Source organism: Diabrotica virgifera, chromosome 3 (assembly GCF_917563875.1).
Source record: "Diabrotica virgifera virgifera chromosome 3, PGI_DIABVI_V3a".
NCBI classification, from domain to species: Eukaryota; Metazoa; Arthropoda; class Insecta; order Coleoptera; family Chrysomelidae; genus Diabrotica; species Diabrotica virgifera.
This window is the reverse complement of record NC_065445.1, coordinates 121,420,348-121,442,088: the sequence shown is the minus strand read 5'-3', so window position 1 is coordinate 121,442,088 and position 21,741 is coordinate 121,420,348. Positions and strand designations below refer to the sequence as shown.

At 32.5% G+C, this 21,741-nt stretch overlaps 1 protein-coding gene across 3 annotated transcripts in view; it reads left to right on the top strand.

The window, feature by feature from the left end:
* The window catches only part of LOC126882057 (A-kinase anchor protein 200-like), a 640,814-nt gene that overhangs the window by 184,750 nt on the left and 434,323 nt on the right, over positions 1-21,741 (top strand). The window contains exon 1 of one of the 3 annotated variants that reach the window (XM_050646879.1): positions 4,676-4,694. The exons of the other annotated variants lie outside the window; for them this stretch is intronic. The gene's annotated coding sequence lies outside the window, so the exon portion shown is untranslated. Of the gene's footprint in view, positions 1-4,675; positions 4,695-21,741 lie in introns of those variants that run through there. 3 annotated transcript variants of the gene reach the window in all.

Below are 21,741 nucleotides of genomic sequence, written 5' to 3'. Positions count from 1 at the left end.
TAAAAGAGGAGTTGTTAATTTTTAAACATTTTGTCATTAGATTTCGTTAGTTTCATGTTTACTTAAAAAAGTTGAGTGACAAACTTTTTAGTTTATAATTTTAACCAGCACAGCAATAAAACATAATTCATGAAGAAGTTTTCTGTAAAATTTCAAGTCGAAATATGCAATAAGAAAAAAATCATGTGACTTTATAGACGAGCTGCACACCCTAAAAACCTCTTATTTCTCGAGATCCTGGCTACGGTGTGGTGAATGGCTAATTTTGATCATATTTTATGTTTTTGATGGCTCTGAAAACTAAAATTTCGTTTATTTTGAATTTTACTTCGGAGAACATTGTCAAAAACTACCCTAAAAATAAAAAAAAAAATGAAATTACGTTTTTTTGCCGATACAAAATAATAACCTTTACTCGATACAACTCTGTTCCATTTTAATATTTTTTTTCGGAAATTTTTATAGTATGTATATATTTCTTACCTTTCTGAAGACAATGGGACCTGTTTCAATATTTCTGTCTTATTATCATAAAAGTTATGAATTGTTTAAAGTAAAAGGTGCAGATTTCTGAATTGCAAAGTTTAATCACAAAGTTGAGTGACAAAATTTTAAATTTAGCTTTTGAATCAAGTTGATATTAAAATATTGTGTACAAAGAACAAAATGTTTTAATCAAAAGAAAATGGTGTAACTTTTAATTTTAAGATAAACGTGATTTCATTTTTTTTTATTTTTAGGGTAAAATTGCGATTTTGTCAATGTTCCCCCATCTAAAATTCAAAATAAACTTTATTTTCGTTTTCAGCACCATAAAAAACATAAAGTGTGATAAAAATTAGCCATTTATCACAGCGTGGTCAGTATCTCGAGAAATAAGCGTTTTTTTGGGGGATTACCACTCCTCTATAAAGTCACATAACTTGTTTCCTATTGCTTATTTTATTTAACTTAAAATTTTCCTGAAAACTTGTTTATGTCTTATGTTTAAATACTATGTTAATTAAAATTATAATCTAAAAAGTTTGTCACCCAACTTTTTTAAGTAAACATGAAACTAACAAAATCTGTCGACAGATTGTTTAAAAATTTACAACTTTTTTTAAATTATCTAAATGTCTCGGACATATCGCACCCTCAGTGCAAGACTTCAGTAACTCAAAAATTTTACGAAAATGAAGTAATCATGGAATTCGATTGTAAACATGCCCATCGATCCCCTGTAAAACTTTAGTAACTTTCAAATGCTTAACCGGCTAAATATTACAACAACAGTTTAACTTTTTTGCGTTTTTGAATATAAGTTCCGTGCAAAACTGTTGTAACTCTTAGCCCAGCCGCACACCAAAGAAACATGAAACGAAAAATATGAAACATGAAACGAAAAACATGTTTCATGAAAAGAAAACACTGCTAAACAAATCTTAAAGTCCGCCTACCAATGAAACGAGTGTGATTCATGCTCATGACACATTTTTATTTTCGGAGAGTTTCATAAATGGGCGGACGTTTATTTGTTTAGCACTGTTTTATTTCCATGAAACGTAATTTACGTTTCATGTTTCTTTGGTGTGCGGCTGGGCTAATGTAACAGAGTTACAACAGTTTTGCACGGAACATTACAATGGATTCGATAACAAGCAATGAAAGGCACGAAAAAAGTAAGATATTTGTTATAATATCTATATCTGTGGTGTTTAATTTTAATATACAGCGTGTCTACGTAATCCATTAACGGCCGAGACAATAAAAAAAGATTTACGAGACCAAACTATTCATGTGAATTTTATGTCCTTTGTGTGACACTGTATTTTCCATAAGATGTGTGCGATGTCGTTTGACCATTTATTTGTTAGATTGGATTAAAAACACATAAATTAAGACTAATTATTTACGACCAAAAAGTATTTTTTCTCATGAAAGGAAAAACAGTTTCTTAAAACTTGTGTATTGACAATACTGACAGGTCAAAAATATCTATTCTCAGAAAACTTGCCAAAGAACAGCCAAAAAGAAAGATTTGGTATACTTATACTTATGCCATTCGGGTATGATACCAGAAGCCCACCATAGTTTTTATAAAAATATTTTTGCACAAGATGATGTACGAGAAGAGGACAACAACTACGGGAAAACCTGTCAGTAACGGCCACTAAAAATGAAAGAACTATTGGCCGATATAGAAAGGTGGCCGGTATTGCCAGTTTTTGTAGTCTAGATATACATAATTGGTTTGGGAAATTTGTAAACTGGCCGTTAGTACAGGTGTTCGATGTTGGCAGGTGGCCGGTAACACAGGTTTTACTGTAAAAGTAAATGTGTCTACACTTTTTACAATTTTCTCCGTGCAAAACTGTTGTAACTTTGAAATTCTAATACTAAATGTCTAGTGATTAAAATTTTTTTCCGTGCAAAAGTGTTGTAACTTTGAAATTCCTAATTTTTTTTGCATAATATTATTTTATTTAAATTTCTATTTTTGGTTAATGTAATATAGGCTGAAAAGCATGCAAAATCATAATTTAATGTTAATTTTTCTTAAAATTTGTGTCTTATTTAACCGATATTAGCACGAAAATAAACAAAATCGTCTTTATCTCGAAACCTACTTATTTTGACTTACTGCAGTCTTGCACTGAGGGTGCGATATCTCATTGTTAAAAATCTAAATTCTTCAAAGATGTCACAATAAAATTTTCAAAAGGAAATATTTACAGCGACCAAAGATAGGTACAGCGAGGTAAATATGAAAAATCATCAAAATTGGTTTTTCGCATTTTTGCATCATGTTCCACCAATTCTAGATAAAAATAAACTTCATATTCGGATTCAGCGACCTCGAAAACATAAAGAATGGCAAAATTTGCCAATAACCTATCATGGTAACTTTTTCGATTTCTAAGCCTCAAATTATCGGTGTGCCGCTCGCCTATATGTACCTATTCTAAAATAAAGAAACTTTTTTTTCTATAACTAACATGAAATGTCATAATTTGCCACCTCTTGTCAGTTGCTGAAACATTAGAGAGTTTTTAAGCCCCTTATTTCAGCAACGTGAAACGTTATACGCTATTCTGCTCATGCGCATTAACTGAAAAATAACGTATTACTTTATTAGCGGATAAGGTATCCCCTTATTTAGGTAGAAATAAGGTTCACGTTATTAAGGGATTACGTATTTGTAAGATTGCCAAATGTCATATATCTTAATCATAAAAAACGAAAAAAAGGTCATATGAGCTGAACCAAAGACAACTAGAATAAAAAAATATAGTAACGATGTATAAAATTGTAATCAAAATTTTTTTTCTTTAAAACTATCAGGTAATAAACATATATAATTGAATATAATCTGCTTGGCAACCCTGGTAGAATAATTCTAAATTACACCATTTCTTGAGAAATCTGACACTTGATTGAATTGTCTTGTTAAACTTAGGATGGATGTTTTGTGTTCCTAAAGTAGTAAATTGTCTTTGGTGAACGTCTTAATACATTTTCTTCCATTATGGCACAATAAAATAAGTTATAGCACACAACTGACGTTTTGTAGGTTACGTTTGGCAAATGTCAATTAACGTTAACCTGTGTGCGTATTTTCTGAAGGGTTTCAAAAACTATTTTAAGCAAACGCGTTATCCCTTATTTATCACTCAGTGCGCATGACAAATATAACGTTTTACGTTTAACGTACGTCAAAAAGTAGAGGGTCTAAAACTCTATTACATTTTATCCCAAGGGGTAAAATCTACATAGACATAATAAGAATAGACAAGGCATACTCAGCAAAATAGCGTAACGCGCGGACAGTCGATCGGTGGTCTATCTTTCTCTTTTTACCGAGCGATCTTGCGCATGGGCGCATGTGACAGACAAAGATGGCTAAACTACTCAAAGTGAATATTGACCATTGATATTGGCGTTACACCTCGATGCACAGAGCGGCCCATACCTTACCTTGTCTATTCAGTTCATTCTCTAAGTTCATTATGTCTATGAAAATCTGTCTCTATCCCGCGAACGTCGAATTTTTTTTCTATAAATTGTCATAATTTGTCACCTCTTGTCAGTCACTGAAACGTCACATTTTATCCCATGGGGTAGAATCTATTTCTATACCTCAAGCGGACGTCAAGTTTTTTTAGTCTTTAGGCAAAATTGTTAAAACTTCTGGTGTTTCTGCCGAGCTATAGAAAAAATATTGTGATATACACGGAACAAAATGCAGATTTTAGCACTCTCATGATTACATCCCTCCGCTACGCGTCGGGATTTTCATCTATCGCGCTAAAATCCGCTATTTTTGCCCTTATATAATAAAAAACTACATATGTACTATTATTCACGTCTCACCGCCAATTTTTAATCACTTTCACCGTATTAAAATCAATTTTCTTTGATCTATTACAGGATCAGACCAAATTTATTGGTCTATAAATACAGCTAGTTTCCTGTCAATATTTATGTATCTGTCACAATGTGACAAATCTATTATCCTTTAGTTGTCAATGATACTAAATTATCAAAAACTCGTTCAGTATCTACATAAACGATTTGCACAGTGATTTTAGTTCACATTTGGATTTTCAGTTTGATTCATAACATTTAAGTGGTGCTTTGTCAAGTGATACATAATTAGTGAAAACTAGAAAACTTTAAATAAAACTATCACAGACAGTACAACTAATTCAAAGGTAGGAGTTTTTAATTTGCTTTATAGATACATTCATTTGTGTTTAATCAAAGTTAAAATGTAGAACAATCACTATTTTTAACTGATTACGTTGCCTTTTTTTCTTGTTTGCGTTTAATGCATTCATAATTAAGGCGCTCAGAGCAACAGTGGCCTAACCTACAACCCACAATTTTACCAAAACGCTTTTATTACATGAAAGTTATCCCTTATTTAAGTATTTTCAGATGCAGAGTGGCTCAAGAAATGATTGCTCTTTCAATAAGAAAACATAACTGGCCTTTTGGCTTTGCCAGTGTAATTAACACTTATGAGTGCCATGGTGGATATACGTATCCACCATTTAAAAAAAATATATCCCCAGTGGCCGTGGTAGACATGCGTTATGCGCCAGCTTAAAGTGGGTAACGGAAATGCACCAAACCACTGACTAATGCATATTAGTGCGGCAGATTCGTGCAAATATTATAAGAATTGTGCATTTAATGATAGAAGCATATAATTTGGACCACATATACTACACGTATAATGATTCAAATTTAGATGGGAGGCCATCTCAGATTGTGCCTTTTACAAAAATGGCGGGAATTCAAAATGGCGACTATACATATGTGACTAATACCACGATAACTTTTGAACGAGATAACAGATTGCAACCAAATTTGGTATATAGGTTCTTTTTTTGATGAATAATATCGAGGTGTTGAACCTGAAGAATCGGTATACCAGAATTTGTGTTTTTACTGTTTTTTTTTTTTATGTAAAAATATGTTGTTTCTCTTCCAATTCTTTCACCCTGTATATGCTAATTTTTCAAAAAGGTAATACCGGCGTTGAAAAGAGCGTAAAAATATTTTTTAGGAAATATTTTAAACTCTTTAGTTATATTAATTACCATTTAATAAATGCATAACGTATCTTAACATGTAGGTACCTATGTTCGGCAGATTCGTGCAAATAATAATATAAGAATTATTGTGCATTTAATGGTAGATATGAGGCCATCTCAGATTTAGTCTTTTACAAAATTGGCGGGCATTCAAAATTAATCTGCCGCCCATAGGTACATGTGAACATACATTATGCATTTATTAAATGGTAATTAACACAACTGAAAAGTTAAAAATATTTCCTAAAAAATATATTTACACTCTTTTCAATGGCGGTATTACCTTTTTGAAAAATTTGTATATACAGGGTGAAAGAATTGAAAAAGAAACAACATATTTTTACATAAAAAAACAGTAAAAACACAAATTATTTTAAACCGATTCTTCCGGTTCACGACCTCGATATTATTCATCAAAAAAACAACCTATACATATACCAATTTTGGTTCAAATCTGACGTCTCGTTCAAAAGTTGTCGTGCTATTAGTCACATATGTATACATTTTGAATGCCCGCCATTTTTGTAAAAGGAACAAAAACTGAGATGACCTCGTATCTAAATTTGAACCTTTATATGTGTAGTATACAGGGTGTAACAAAAATACAGGTCATAAATTAAATCACATATTCTGGGACCAAAAATAGTCCGAATGAACCTAACTTACCTTAGTACAAATATGCACACAAAAAAAGTTACAGCCCTTTGAAGTTACAAAATGAAAATCGATTTTTTCGAATGTATCGAAAACTATCAGAGGTTTTTTATTGAAAATGGATATGTGGCATTCTTATAGCAGGAGCATCTTAAAGAAAAATTATAGTGAAATTTGTGCTCCCCAAAAAAATTTTATGGGGGTTTTGTTCCCTTACACCCCCCAAACTTTTCTGTACGTTCCAATTAAATTATTATTGTGGTATCATTAGTTAAATTCAATATTTCTAAAACTTTTTTTGCTCTTAGTATTTTTTCGATAAGGCAGTTTTTATCGAGTTGCGGCTTCTTTTTTAATATGTTTACATAAAAATTTTATGGGGGTTTTGTTCCTTTTAACCCCCCAAATGTTTGTGGACGCTTCAATTAAACTATTACTGCAATACCATTAGTTTAAGAAAATGTTTTTAAAACTTTTTTGCCTCTTTGTATTTTTTCGAGAAGGCAACTTTTATCGAGATATGACTTCTTTTTTAATACGGTTCAAAATATACCTAAAAATGTAAATCATACATAAATTTTCATATTATTACCAAATCTCCATAATCGTACTTAACCATATACAAATATGTGGTGGATTTAATAAATATTCAAAATATCTCGATAAAAACGGACTTTTCGTAAAAGTACTAAGAGCCAAAAAAGTTTTAAAAATATTTTGTTTAAGTAATGGTACTATAATAATAATTTAATTGGAACGTACACAAAAGTTTGGGGGGGTTTAAAGGAAGTAAACCCCCATAAAATTTTTATAGGGTGTCCAAATTTCACTATAATTTTTTCTTAAGATGCTACTGTCATAAGAATGCCATGTGTCCATTTTCAATAAAAAATCTTTAATAGTTTTCGATATATTGGAAAAAATCGATTTTCATTTTGTAACTTCAAAAGGTTGTAACTTTTTTTATATACACATTTGTACTAAGGTAAGTTAGGTTCAATCAAACTACTTTTGGTCCCAGAATATGTGATTAAATTTATGACCTGTATTTTCGTTACACCCTGTATATGTGGTCCAAATTATATACTTCTACCATTAAATGCAAAATAATTCTTATAATATTTGCACGAATCTGTCGCATATAGGTACATGTGAAGATACGTTTTGCATTTTTTAAATGGTAATTAACATAACTAAAAAGTTAAAAATATTTCCTAAAAAATATTTTTACGCTCTTTTCAATGGCGGTATTAACCTTTTGAAAAATTAATACATACAGGGTGAAAGAATTGAAAAAAAAAACAGCATATTTTTACATAAAAACCAGGAAAAACACAACTTCTGGTAAACCGATTCTTCTGGTTCAAGACCTCGATCTTATACATCAAAAACAGAACATATATACCAAATTTGGTTGAAATCTGAAATCTCGTTTAAAAGTTATCGTGCTATTATTCACATATTTATGTATAGTCGCCATTTTGAATCCCCGCCAATTTTGTAAAAGGCAAAATCTGAGATGGCCTCCCATCTAAATTTGAATCTTTATATGTGCAGTATATGTAGTCCAAGTTATATACTTCTATCATTAAATGCACAATTGTTTCACATATCGGCTGCACTATATGAAGGGGTTTATAAAGTATATACAAAAAGTTAGTAAAGTTGGTTTCTGTGTTACGCACAATGGCAAGTTCCTACAAATAGTGCAGTCACCGAAGGTGGATATGAGCTATTACCTCCGATTTCGTTGAACCTTCATCGATTTGCATGAAAATGGGTGAGTGGTTAGAGGATATCTCAAGGAACAAAGGTGACATGGTGCCAACTTGCGCTTTAACCCTGGGGGTGGATGCCACCCCTCCTCGGGGGTGAAAATTATTTTAATAAAAATAACCCCACAATTAGATAGAGGGACAAATTATAAGCAAAATTTGTTATATAAAGTTATTAAAATAAATCAAAACTTTTTGAGTTATTAAAGATCAAAAATTTTAATTTTTCGTGAGAAAAATGCATGTTTTTAACCGATTTTTCATAAATAACTCAAAAACTATAAGTTTTTACAAAAAAAGTTATTATTATCAAAATTGAGGCTAATAAAAAACTAAATAAACACCTTACTAGAAAAACCTTTCAATGGTAACTAAAACTGAGTTATAGGTAATTGAATGTATATTTATTTCGTCAAGTACCCAAATCTAAGTATTCAAGCTTAAATACCGGGAAAATGATGCATTTTATAACATAAACTTATTTAACATTTATCAAAGTTCTTAGAAATATCTATTAAATAAGCCCTCGAACAAGTTGATAGCATTAAAATTTATGCACCAAAAATGTTTTAAAATTTATCTTTTAAAAATTTTTCCAAAAAATGTTATAGCTGTTTTGTAAGTAACTCCGTTAAATTTTAAAATATCAGGTTCAGCTAAAAACTAGTTAAAAGTCTATTCCAAGAGCTATTAAAAAACGTTTTTAGTCTTTAAACCTCTTACTTTTTTAAAAATAAAATGTTAAATAGCCCCGGTTATATGGTTCTCGCAGCAAAATTGAAATTTTAAACGTTTCTATCTCGGTTATTTTTTACTCTACAGAAATAATAAAATGAGTGAAGTATTTGGAACAAAAAAAAACTAAAATTTAGTTATATAATTTTTACGTATATTGAGTATTTTTGGATTTAATTATCAACAGAAAATGAGAAGTACGATAATTTTAAAAATTCTGATTTTTTTAAATTATATCTTTTTTTCAAAAATATGCATTCTAAACCGGTAAAAATTGTTGAAATAATTAACTATGTTAACCTAAAGAAATTCTTGTGAGGATTACTACAAATTTTAATTTTTGTGGAAATGGCGTATGTTTTATTTTTCACTTTTTCTTAAAAAAATCGAAAAGGTTCTGTTATTTTCATCATAACTTGCTTAGTTTTGATGCTATTAACTTCTACTGGAGCTCATTTGATAGGTATTCCAAAGTACTTTGACAAGTGATTTACAAGTATATTCTATAAAATGCATCGTTTTCACGTTATGTAAGCTTGAATACTTAGATTTGAGTACTCGTCGAAGAAAAATATACATTCAATTACCCATTACTCACTTCGAAATAACATTAGTTTGGTTCTTTAAGTAGGGAGTGTATTAAATTTTCTATTATCTTTAACTTTGATAATAATTACTTTTTTACAAAAGGTTATAGTTTTTGAGTAATACGTGAAAAACAGCTTTAAAACATGCATTTTTGGTAAGAAAAAATAAAATCATTGATATTTAATAACTCAAAAAGTATTGATTTATGTTAATAACTTTATATAACAAATTTTGCTTAAAAGTTGCCCCTCTATCGATTTCTGGTATTATATTTAAAGAAAAAAATTTCACCCACGAGAAGGGGTGGCATTCACCCCCAGGGTAAAAGCGCAAGTTGGCATCATGTCACCTTTGTTCCTTGAAGTATCTTCTAACTACTCACCAATTTTCATGAAAATTGATAAAGGTTCAACGAAATCGGAGGTGAAAACCTTCAGTGGCTCCACTAAAATGAGCAAGCTTTTTTCAGCAAAACAAATAGATATTCATATTTTTTATTTAGAAAGAAAGAAGTATGTGGCAATAAGAGCCTAAAACTAGTTTTTAAAAACAAAATTATGTTTAAAAAAACAGTCAAAGCAAAAATATGTCTCGCAGAAGCAAGAATGGCACCGTTATTTAATGTTTTTTGTTATATTCTTCGCTGGCTTACAATCCATAACTGCAACATTTTCTTTGTAGCAATTTGCACAGATTTGTCGCACACTCAAATAGTCTGAAATCATTGGTGGATACCGCTTGTCCACCATGGACCCACAGTAAACATTTATCAGTTTTGGCCATGGTGGATACCCGTTATCCACCAACAGAAAAATTAATTTTGTCAAGGAGACATATTTTTTCAACAAAAGTTAGCTATACATTTTCATAGACGTTATAAAAAACAACATTTAGGAAAGAGAAAATGTTGTCCCTGGGGCCTGCTTTTTTTATACATGGTGGCACTCTGTATAAAGTGTTTAGTACGTTTTAGAGTAATTTCTGTCAATATATATATTGTTCGTCCGCTATAACTTTTCCCATGCGTCACGATTCATTTTCAAACAAATTAAGTCAAAACATAAAGTGAAACGTACGCCGATGTGTATAGTATATAGTATACAGTATATGTACAAAATGTATATGTTACCGGCCAAACCCGATTTCAGGAAAAACTAGTTTGGCATAGGTCAAACTAGTTTGTCGTAAGCGCATTAGGGTAAACTAGTATGGCCTAGGCTAAACTAGTTTGTCCTAGGCCAAACTAGTTTATCCTGATGTAGATACACACACTTCAGGCCAAACTAGTTTGCCCTAGGCCAAACTAGTTTATCCTGATATAAAGACACACACTTCAGGCCAAACTAGTTTGCCCTAGGCCAAACTAGTATATCCTGATATAAAGACACACACACTTCAGGCCAAACTAGTTTATCCTGAAGTGTATGTTTTATATCAGGATAAACTAGTTTAGGCTAGTCTAAACCAATTTAATCTAGTCGAAAGTACATAATTGATTACCGATTGGTTGCTGATTTAAACATAAGTTTAGAAGACACTATTAAGAGTTGTAAGACTTCTAAGTATTTAGGGTAAATGATAAACCGAGATGGCACTTGTATGAAAGATATAGAAATGAAAATAGTACAGGGAAAACAAGCCACGAATGCACTCCATGGAGTGATATGGAAGAACACTCGTAACTAAAGAAAACAAAAAAGGATTTTTCAGGGCATAGTGCTGAATATTAGGTACCCTATAAGAGCGGAAGAATGGCCAGTGACAACAATAATACGAAATAAAATACGGACAGTTGAATTGGAGTTTGTGAGAAGGTGTCTACAAATTACCAGGTAGGATAGAATAAGAACAGAGGAAATATGAAACAGAATAGAAGTAGAATGCCCAATTACAAAAAAGTTGTGGTAGTAAAAGTAGAGCACTGAACACAGGTGGCCGAAAAGATTACTGGACTGGGACCCGCGGGGAGGAAGATGGAGAGGAGGACCTGCTGTGAGATGGAAAACTCACATAGGAAATGCTATGATAGATAGAGACCTCAGAGATGGCGACTGAGAGAATAGAGTGCTATGGAAGACGAAAACAGCAAACTCATAATGGGAAAAAGCCAAGAAGAAGAAAGTAATTCAGCGAACTAGTACGGCTTAATATAAATAATAAATTGAATAAAATACTTTGTTCTTGGAAAAATAATCATTTTTATTAAAATAATAATTATTCGTAACAAAAAAACAATAATATTGAGTTATATTCGCAGTCAGACGGACAGACAGCCTAGGTCAAATTTCTCACCTTTAGTACCATCCTTGGATTATAAGCTTTCATTTGATACCTCATTTGTCATTCTACCTGGTATAATGACGGAGGACTGAGTTCACCGACAGACAGACAGACGGATGTGCATAATTCAACGTTTCCACATTTTTTTCAAAATTGATGAAAACAATATTAAGCTCATCCTTTTATTTATTATTTTTTATATTACATATTTAATTATACAAGAATATATTGATTTATAGCATGTATCAATACCTTCATTCGATGTATCATATGATACAATAAATATATCGATGTATAATTATTTTTGCCATCCCTGTTGGGACGTGATTTGGGAATTCCCCGCATGTAAAAGTCCTTACATGTTCGCTAAATTACTTTCGACTCGGCTAAATTGGTTTAGACTAGGCCGTACTAGTTTATCCTAAAGTGTGAGTATTTATTATATCAGGATAAACTGGTTTGGCCTAGGCCAAACTAGTTTGGCCTGAAGTGTGTGTATTTATATCAGGATAAACTAGTTTGGCCTAGGACAAACTAGTTTGACCTACGCGCGATAGGACAAACTAGTTTGACCTAGGCCATACTAGTTTATCCTAAGGCGCTTAGGACAAACTAGTTTGGCCTAGGCCAAACTAGTTTGTCTTGAAATCGGGTTTGGCCGGTAACATATACAAATCGACGTTCGTTTCACCTTATGTTTTGACTTATTTGCTTGAAAATGAATCGTGACGCATGGGAAAAGTTATAGCGGACGAACAATATCAACTATTTTTTTATCATCCAATTTTTCCCAACAATTGGCAAGCTTATCTAAGAAATATATCCGAAAGCTATCCTTTATTATATCATGTAGTATATTTAATTTCGGAGAGTCAAGCCTTTTAAATGTTTATTATTAAACAGGTACACTGCTATATTTTTACACATAATCTAATATAGTTTTAACAACTTTGCTCGCATTAACATAGCAATCAAGCTATTAAATTATTATCAGACACGTAGTATCTAATGCAAATATTCCTTCAAACACTCCATTATTTTTTTATTGTCTACAAAACGGTGGATTTTTTATGTTAAAACTCCAGTTAAGATATATCCACATCATATGCATAAGTAACCATAAAGAATTATAATGCACCAACATTATTCACAGGTTTATTGTTAACTAGTCGGAAAATTGTAATTAAAATCTGGTTATTAACTAAATGATTACATGAATTTTATGATAATATAAATTAAAATAATTATCTATTTGGATAATCGGTTGTGAAGAAGACGAGGCACTTTCGTTTTCATTGCTTCTATTATTGTAATTAGAACAATGTATTGAACAGCTCAGAAGCAAGTGAAAAGACGTCGTTACAGACCTAGTGAAAAGTTTTGATAAAATGGACCAAGTAGAGAACGTTTGAAAGAATAAGATTTTTATGGTCAATTTAGTTTTATAAATTGTTTATTGTTACTTTTATTTAACATTTATTTTACTTTTATGGTAGAAATAAAACATTTGCAGTTAAGTCAGTGTTTTGCACTTCGCTGTGTTTTTCTTTACGAGTGGAAAAACTAGTGAGTTGACACGATTGATCAAAAGGCTAAATTACATGTCATATTATTGTTTATTGGGGAACTCAAAATGTGTTTGATAAGCTGCACTAGTCATTGAAAAAGTAAAAAAATCCCCACACACACTTCGACTAATCTGGCCTGGGAGCCATAAGAGATAGGATGACTACATACTACCCAAACGGTTTGCACATGCATCTCTGCCCAAGTTACTGACCGGATTTCTCTTCGCCTCAAAACTTTCAAACTCTCCTTAATTTCCTCCCTAATGCACACTGAAGGTATGCGTGAGGGTTCTTTAAACTATGCTTTATTGTTTTTGTAAGTGCTCTGGGTAGTGGGTCACTTACTAAGCCTCGTTTAATGATCAAGGTAGCGTGAAACACTTTTCTCCTGTTACCTTATGTTTACGTCTCATCTTGCTGTTTTGTGTGAGCAGTTACAAAACTTTCCGTTTATCGGAGTAAAGGATTTGTTTCTGGAACATGCCAGAGGAAAACAATTTCAGAATCCCAGTTTATTGTTTGATAAACGTGCGACTCACACATGCGTGAAATGACATTGGTAACGTATGGTCCTAAAGTTTTGGGAAAAATTTCAAAAGCGTATAACTCTGACCACAATAATCTTATATTTTTATTAAATTATTCAACAATTTAACTTAACTATCCTTATTATAAATCAAAATTCAAATGACAGAAAAGGGACCATTATTTTCGATTTGCCTAATAATTCCCCTGACACGTTGCATCATCCTTTGGACGACCTCGGCGTCAATTTCTCTAATTTTTGTATATATGCGGCGTCTTAACTGTGCCTAATTTTGTGCTTCCCATCCGTTATTATAGACTTTCCGACTGAATATTGCCCAGAACTCTTCAATTGGACGAGCCTGAGGTAGGTTGGGGGGATTGTCTGCTTTCGGTACAAAGGTAATGTTGTTAGTTTCGTACCAGTCCCTTGTGATCCTCGCGTAAGGACATGAAGCAAGATCTGGCCAAAAGACTATTTGATCATTTGCATGATGGGTGTTCACAAACTGAAGCAATTTAGAGAGACATCTTTGAATATAAATATTTGCGTTTAAGGCTTCGCCTCGAACAACACCAATGTAGGGCTGTGAGATAAAGCCAGCCTCAGAAATTGCACACCATACCAAAATTTTGTCCTGAAATTTTTTCTTACTTTTGAATTTTATTTTATCGGGTACATTTTCGTAATCGTTCGTGTAAAACCCATCGTTACCCTTCATCTCAGAGTTGGACAAAGTAAAATATTTTTCCACCTACCTCTACTGAAAGTATACTTTTCCGGACGTGATTGTAGGGAGCAAAGTTGTACTTTTCCTCCCTAGGGAGGAAAATATTTTTCCTCCCTAGGGAGGAAAAGTAAAAGTGACGTCATGGTATTTCATTCATGAAATATAACTTATTGGCGCCCTGTACAATATCTATTTTCTATTACGTAAGTATCTATACATTTTAACGTTTATTTAAAAACATTCTCTATTTTGCAGAATGGTAAAAAACAGTAAATTGTTATTCTGATTTAACAATGTTTACATTAATAATTTGACTTATATTTGACAGTTGACAGTTATATTGTACCTACTTGTCAGTTTTAGTTCTAATAAATTTTGTTGGTTAGTTACATAAATAAATTAAGTAAAAATGAAAAAAGGAGGAAATTATTTGAGGAAGGCGGAAAAACCATATGTATAACATGGGAGTAAAGTGCCTTTTCCTCCCTTGAATGATTACTGCCCTCCGCTACGCGTCGGGCAGTAAACTTCATTCTCGGGATGAAAAGGAGCACTTTCCTCCCTTGTTATACAAATAGCTATTTCCACCTACCTCTACCGAAAGTATACTTTTCCGGACCTGATTGTAGGGAGCAAAGTTATACTTTTCCTCCCTAGGGAGGAAAATATTTTTCCTCCCTAGGGAGGAAAAGTAAAAGTGACGTCATGGTATTTCATTCATGAAATATAACTTATTGACGCCCTGTACAATACCTATTTTCTATTACGTAAGTATCTATACATTTTAACGTTTATTTAAAAACACTCTGTATTTTGCAGAATGGTAAAAAAACAGTAAATTGTTATTCTGATTTAACAATGTTTACATTAATAATTTGACTTATATTTGACAGTTGACAGTTATATTGTACCTATTTGTTAGTTTTAGTTCCAATAAATTTTGTTGGTTAGTTACATAAATAAATTAAGTAAAAATGAAAAAATGACTTGTTATTTGAGGAAGGTGGAAAAACCATATGTATAGCATGGGAGTAAAGTGCCTTTTCCTCCCTTGAATGATTACTGCCCTCCGCTACGCGTCGGGCAGTAAACTTCATTCTCGGGAGGAAAAGTAGCATTCCTCCCTTGTTATACAAATAGCTATTTCATCGTCCATCACGATCAACTTGTTGACGAAATGCACTCGCCTTAACGCGCGGCAACATCTCGGAATTCTCTCTAATTGATCCTCTGTGTATTTTGGAGCTTTCCTTCTTTTCCGGTAGATAATATTGTTACTCGATAGGGTCCTGTATACTGTAGTCTTTCCAACATGAAATCTTCTGGCCAGTTTTCGCTGTGAGACCCCAATTTTGTTCTTAGCTGCTTCAATCAGTCTTGCCTCTCTTATATGGTTCAAAATCCGCGGTCGGGCACTTTTACGCAAGTTAACACATGGTATCCCTTCTTCACATTCTCTGATTGTGCGATAAATTGTCGATTTGCTTATGTTTTGATCTCGATAAATATTAACAATATCTCGTTTCGACATTCGCCCAACCATATTATAAACACCTCGACGAATATCAATTTTATGACATTTTGCAGAGCACAAACCAAAATATTCTGCTTTGTTTATTAAATGTCAATAACTGATGACATTTTCAATTCCATGGCCTTCTTTGTTAAATGCATTTTGCTTCTCAATCAGACCAGGTGAAATTTTTCCCAAAACTTTAGGACCATACGTTATAGTGAATAATCTTTATAGCTTATCGGACTAAAATATATTCTAAATAAACTAAATTTTTTTAAATTTTTTCAATAAGTTCTTTTTCTTCAGCTGTTCCCCTTTCCGGGGTCGCTGTTTCTTACTCTTTTCGCCACTGATTTCTGTCCATCGTGTCTTCTTTATTTAAACCTCTACCTCTGAAGTCGTCTGCCACACAGTCCTTCCGTCTTCTTGGTTTTCCTCTATCTCTCGCAGATCTTCACGGAACTACTCGTATTGTAGACCTGGATCCCGCGTACCAAAAAAAAGTTGATTAATAGTAAGCTGAAAATTTGTTAATAGCTTAACGGTGTCTAGTCGGACAAACTTTGATGTATGGGAACACTGGAACAGGGGAAGTTTTAATTGTGGAACAGGTTAAAAATTTGGAACGTCAGACTACGAAAACGTTCCATATATTGTGTCGGATAGAACTTCCAATTGATTTGTTACCATTTCATTAAACTCTCATGCAAAAATCAGACTGGTGTTTATCACCAACTGGGCATTTTAATGAGTGGAACACGAAGAACATGTCAAATGACAGAAATCATGTTGGTTAGTAATAGCAGTCTGATTTTTGCATGAGAGTTTAATGAAAGGGTAACAAATCAATTGGATGTTCTGTCCGACAAAATACATCGGACGTTTTCGTAATTTGACGTTCCAAACTTTTAAACTGTTCCACAATTAAACCTTCCCACGTTCCATTGTTCCCGTACATCAAAGTTTGTCCGACTAGACGCCGTTAAGCTATTAACAAATTTTCAGCTTGCTATTAATCAACTTTTTTTTGGTACGCGGGATCCAGGCCTATTGGTTCCACTTCTAAAGATTGGACGTTTATACTGGACTAACTGGATGGACTATGTTAAACTGATGCTGGAGAGTGAAGTACACAAGAAAGTAGTAAATCAGACACCAGTAAGAATGTCAAAAGGAAACGCAAACCTAGATACATGGAAGAAGATCTGAAAACTCTTCAAGATTACGTATACACTCTTATTTTGTCAGCATTTGTGTCATCATCTCTATTATATTCTTTTTTATAAAAAATCAATTCTCTCGTATTAACGGTATTCTCTCTAATATGAAAATGAAAAATATGAATTGATGCAATTAGTTATACAAGGGAAACAGGACCCGGGAGACGACACACGTCCTGGTTGAAAATGTTAATGCAGAGGAGCGCAAAAAAACAATAGAACTACATATTAGTCCTGTCGCCAGGGGGGTACAACGGCCTCCTTAATTCAGATGGACTTACCCAAGTTTTTTTATGTATTTTGACCCGTAGAACACGAATTTTTTGGGTAACAGTTGATCCGGATGTCGATAAGACTGTTATAAAAAAAGAACTTGAGGAATTACATAACAGCGATTTTTCGCAAAACAAAACATTTTTTTGTATTTTTTTGGTGATTCTCAGCAAAAAATGGTCTTACAAGTTTTTTCGTAGGATTCATAGTTTTCGAGATAAACGCGGTTGAACTTTCAAAAAATCGAAAAAGTGCAATTTTTCAACCGGAATAACTTTTGATTAAAAAATAAAATAGCAATTCTGCTTCATGCATTTGAAATTTCAAGTCAAATTCTATCGGTTTTGATTATTTGCATTGCTAAAAATTAAGTTTTTATTTGTTAAACAAAGCTATAAACACATAGTGTTTCCCGTGCCCAATGCATGCGTTTTAATGTACGTAATTTACGAAAAATTCTGTATGCGCGCCTACTCGTTCGATTTCAAATTAAAAATGCATTGAAAACATCATTCAATCACTATGTGTTTATAGCTTTGTTTAACAATAAAAAAATTCATTTTTAACAATGAAAATAATCAAAACCGATAGAATTTGACTTGAACTTTCAAATGCGGCAAGCAGAATTGCTATTTTATTTTTCAATCAAAAGTTATTCGGGTTCAAAAATTGCAATTTTTCGATTTTTTGAAAGTTCAACCGCGTTTATGTCGAAAACTATGCATCCTACGAAAAAACTTGTAAAAACATTTTTTGCTTAGAATGACCCAAAAAATACAAAAAAATGTTTTGTTTTGCTAAAAATCGCTGTTATGTGATTCCTCAAGTTCTTTGTTTATAACAATCTTATCGACATCGGGATCGACTGTTACCCAAAAAATTCGTGTTCTACGGGTCAAAATACATAAAGAAAACTTGGGTAAGTCCATCTGAATTAAGGAGGCCGTTGTACCCCTACTGGCGACAGGACTAATATTCAGAACCGCTGCAAACAGAGTAAAATGGATCATGATGATTGCCAATGTACTTAAAGGATGAGGCACGTGAAGAAGAAGAAGATAAAGGTACATTATCGGAATTGGCCAGGATATCGTGAAATAATACCGATAAAAATATTAGATATCTAATATCCTTGTGCATACTATAGAATTATGTATAGAAATTCTGAAAAAATATGCGATGTGGCTTATATCTCGTTCAGTACTTCCTCAGTCCGAGCTCGTAACTTCCTCAGTTATTTATATAAGATTTAACAATATACAGATAAATAACTTTCGGGCTGTAGTGTCAAAAGTTAGAATAGCAATGATGATTGCCAACCTTCGTCGCGGAGATGGCACGTAAAGAAGACGAAGATAAATAACCCACAAGTATTCATCAGGGATTTAAGCAATGTCCCTCATTGGGCAATGTCCCAATGTGTGGAATTAGCACACAAAAATTGAAACATAATGATTCTAACTACTAAACTCCCTTGATTCTCTATATTCTATATTAAGCGTCGTTTAAACACAACGATAAGTCACAGCAACTAGTTGTGATGACAAGTTGAAACGCTGTTTAGACGCTGCGATTCAATGCGATACCACCTTCAACCCAACTCCAACTTTGATAAGTTGTGCGATGCACCGTTTACACACAATGATGAGTTGCAACAACTCGATTGACCTTGATAAGTTGTTTGATTTATCGCTGTGTTTAAACGACCCTTTATTACATATTATTTAGGAATTTTCTTAATACTTAATAGTCTAGGCGCCAAATAGAGGTCACCGTGTCCTTTTCAATTATGATGGACAAACTCGACGGTTTCTTATGGATTTTTGGCTGCTGATTACGAATTTCGAGGGTGGAATTCCATCCGAGTGGTCAAAAAATTGTTATAAACAATGTAATTGTTTATAAATTGTTTGTAAGGCTCTGGCTCGTAAACTAAAACAGATAAAAAAGAATGTTTTAAATAAAATTTGTTCGTTAATAAAAAAAGGAGAAAAAAACGTTTACTAAACTTAAATCCAACAATTAGAACTCAAGATATTGTAAAATTAGTGCACACTGCAAAGTTCAAATTTCAAAATAAGTATTTTTCGAAGCTTTATCGATCGTAACTCGGCTTCTACGCATGCAAATGAGCCTTAGAAGGTATCATTTTAAAGTTTAATAAACATGCTTTTAAACAAATTTTGCTAAATTAGTTTGTCTTTTAGGTCTGGATCCCGCGTATGAAAAAAAAGTTGATTAATAGCAAGCTGAAAATTTGTTAATAGCTTAAGGGTGTCTGGTCGGACAAACTTTGATATATGGGAACACTGGAACAGGGGAAGTTTTAATTGTGGAACAGGTTAAAAATTTGGAACGGTCAGACCACGAAAACGGCACATGTATTTTGTCCGACAGAACAGACTTACACTCTCCTAACAGAGATTAAACTCTCATGCAAAAATCAGACTGCTATTTATCATCAAATGGGCGTTTTAATGAGTGGAACATGTAGAATATATCAAATGACAGGAATTATGACAGGTGATAAATACCAGTCTGATTTTTGCATGAGAGTTTAATCTCTGTTCGGAGAGTTTAAGTCTGTTCTGTCGGACAAAATAAATGTGTCGTTTTCGTGGTCTGGCCGTTCCAAATTTTTAACCTGTTCCACAATTAAAACTGCCCCTGTTCCAGTGTTCTCATATATCAAAGTTTATCCGACTAGACACTCTTAAGCTTATTAACAAATTTTCAGCAGGCTATTAATCAACTTTTTTTTCATACGCGGGATCCAGACCTATTATTTGTTTTAAAGTTATATCCGATTGAAGTTAAAATTTTCTTAAAAAAATTGTACATTAATTTGTTTATAAGGGTTTCAAGCAAATTTGAACTATAAACATTTATACTTTAATTAATAATAATGATAGAAGAACTCAAAAGGAACATTTTGAGCTTAAGAAAATGTTCGTTTTATTTTTGGCCAAGATATCGATATTTTAATAGCGCGCTCTGAGGCGCGAGATTGGCTCACCGCGTAAAGGTTCACGCGCTAACTTCTCGATGCAAATTATAATATCTATGTATATACGTTATGTTAATTTTTCATTTTTGAAGATCCTAATAATTTTTTATCATATAATTCTTATAGTTAAATCATCATACTGTACCTCGTATCACCTTTCATTCTATTTACTTTGTCTTCTATTTTTTGTACTAAATGAGAAAAAAACATTAAAAACTAATATTTCAGAAATATAACTAAAAAGTAAGTTGATATTATTTATTAATACTATTTTTACAAACATTATCTTTCATGCACCTGCATCGAGATATACAGAGAATCTCTGCATTACTTTTTTTTACTTCCGCGTAAGTTCTTAGAGCATTTTTTATAGTTACATGGTGGTACTAAGTCTGTTCGTATAGGCAGTAAAACTAAAACTTTCTGGGGCCTCAGAGTCTAATTATCTTTATGATATCCATATAAAGTGGATCTAGTTCTTTTGCAACATCATCAAGGCACGTCAATTGTGTGTATGCCGCCACAACATAAATGCTCGTCTTATATGCAATGATGATGCTGTAAAAGAACTCGATTCATTTTTATATAGATATTACATATTGGCTCATTTGCATGCGTAGAAGCCGAGTTACGATCGATAAAGCGTGGAAAAATACTTACATACTTGACTGTGAGACATTAAAATATCGATATCTTGACCAAAAATAAACTTACGAACATTTTAAAAAGCTCAAAATATTCCTTTTGAGTTTTTATATCATTATTGTTAATTAAAGTATAAATGTTTACAGCTCCAATTTACTTGAAATCCTTATAAACAAATTAATGTACAATTTTTTTAAGAAAATTATAATTTCAAACTGGTATAACTTTAAAACAAATGAAGATAAAGTAATTTAACAAACTTTGTTTGGAAGCCTATTAACGAAGCTTTAAAATAAGACCTACTAGGGCTCATTTGCATGCGTAGAAACTGAGTTACGATCGATAAAGCTTCGAAAAATACTTATTTTGCAATTTGCATTGTGCACTAATTTTACAATATCTTGAGTATAACTGTTGGATTTAAGTTTAGTAAACGTTTTTTTCTTCGCTTTTTCTTAACGAACAAATTTTATTTGAAACATTCTTTTTATCTCTTTTAGTTTATGAGCTAGAGCCTTATAAACAATTAAATTGTTTATAACAATTTTTTGACCACCTCGAAATTCGTAATCAGCAGCCAAAAATCCATAAGAAACCGTTGAGTTTGTCCATCAGAATTGAAAAGGACACGGTGACCCCTCT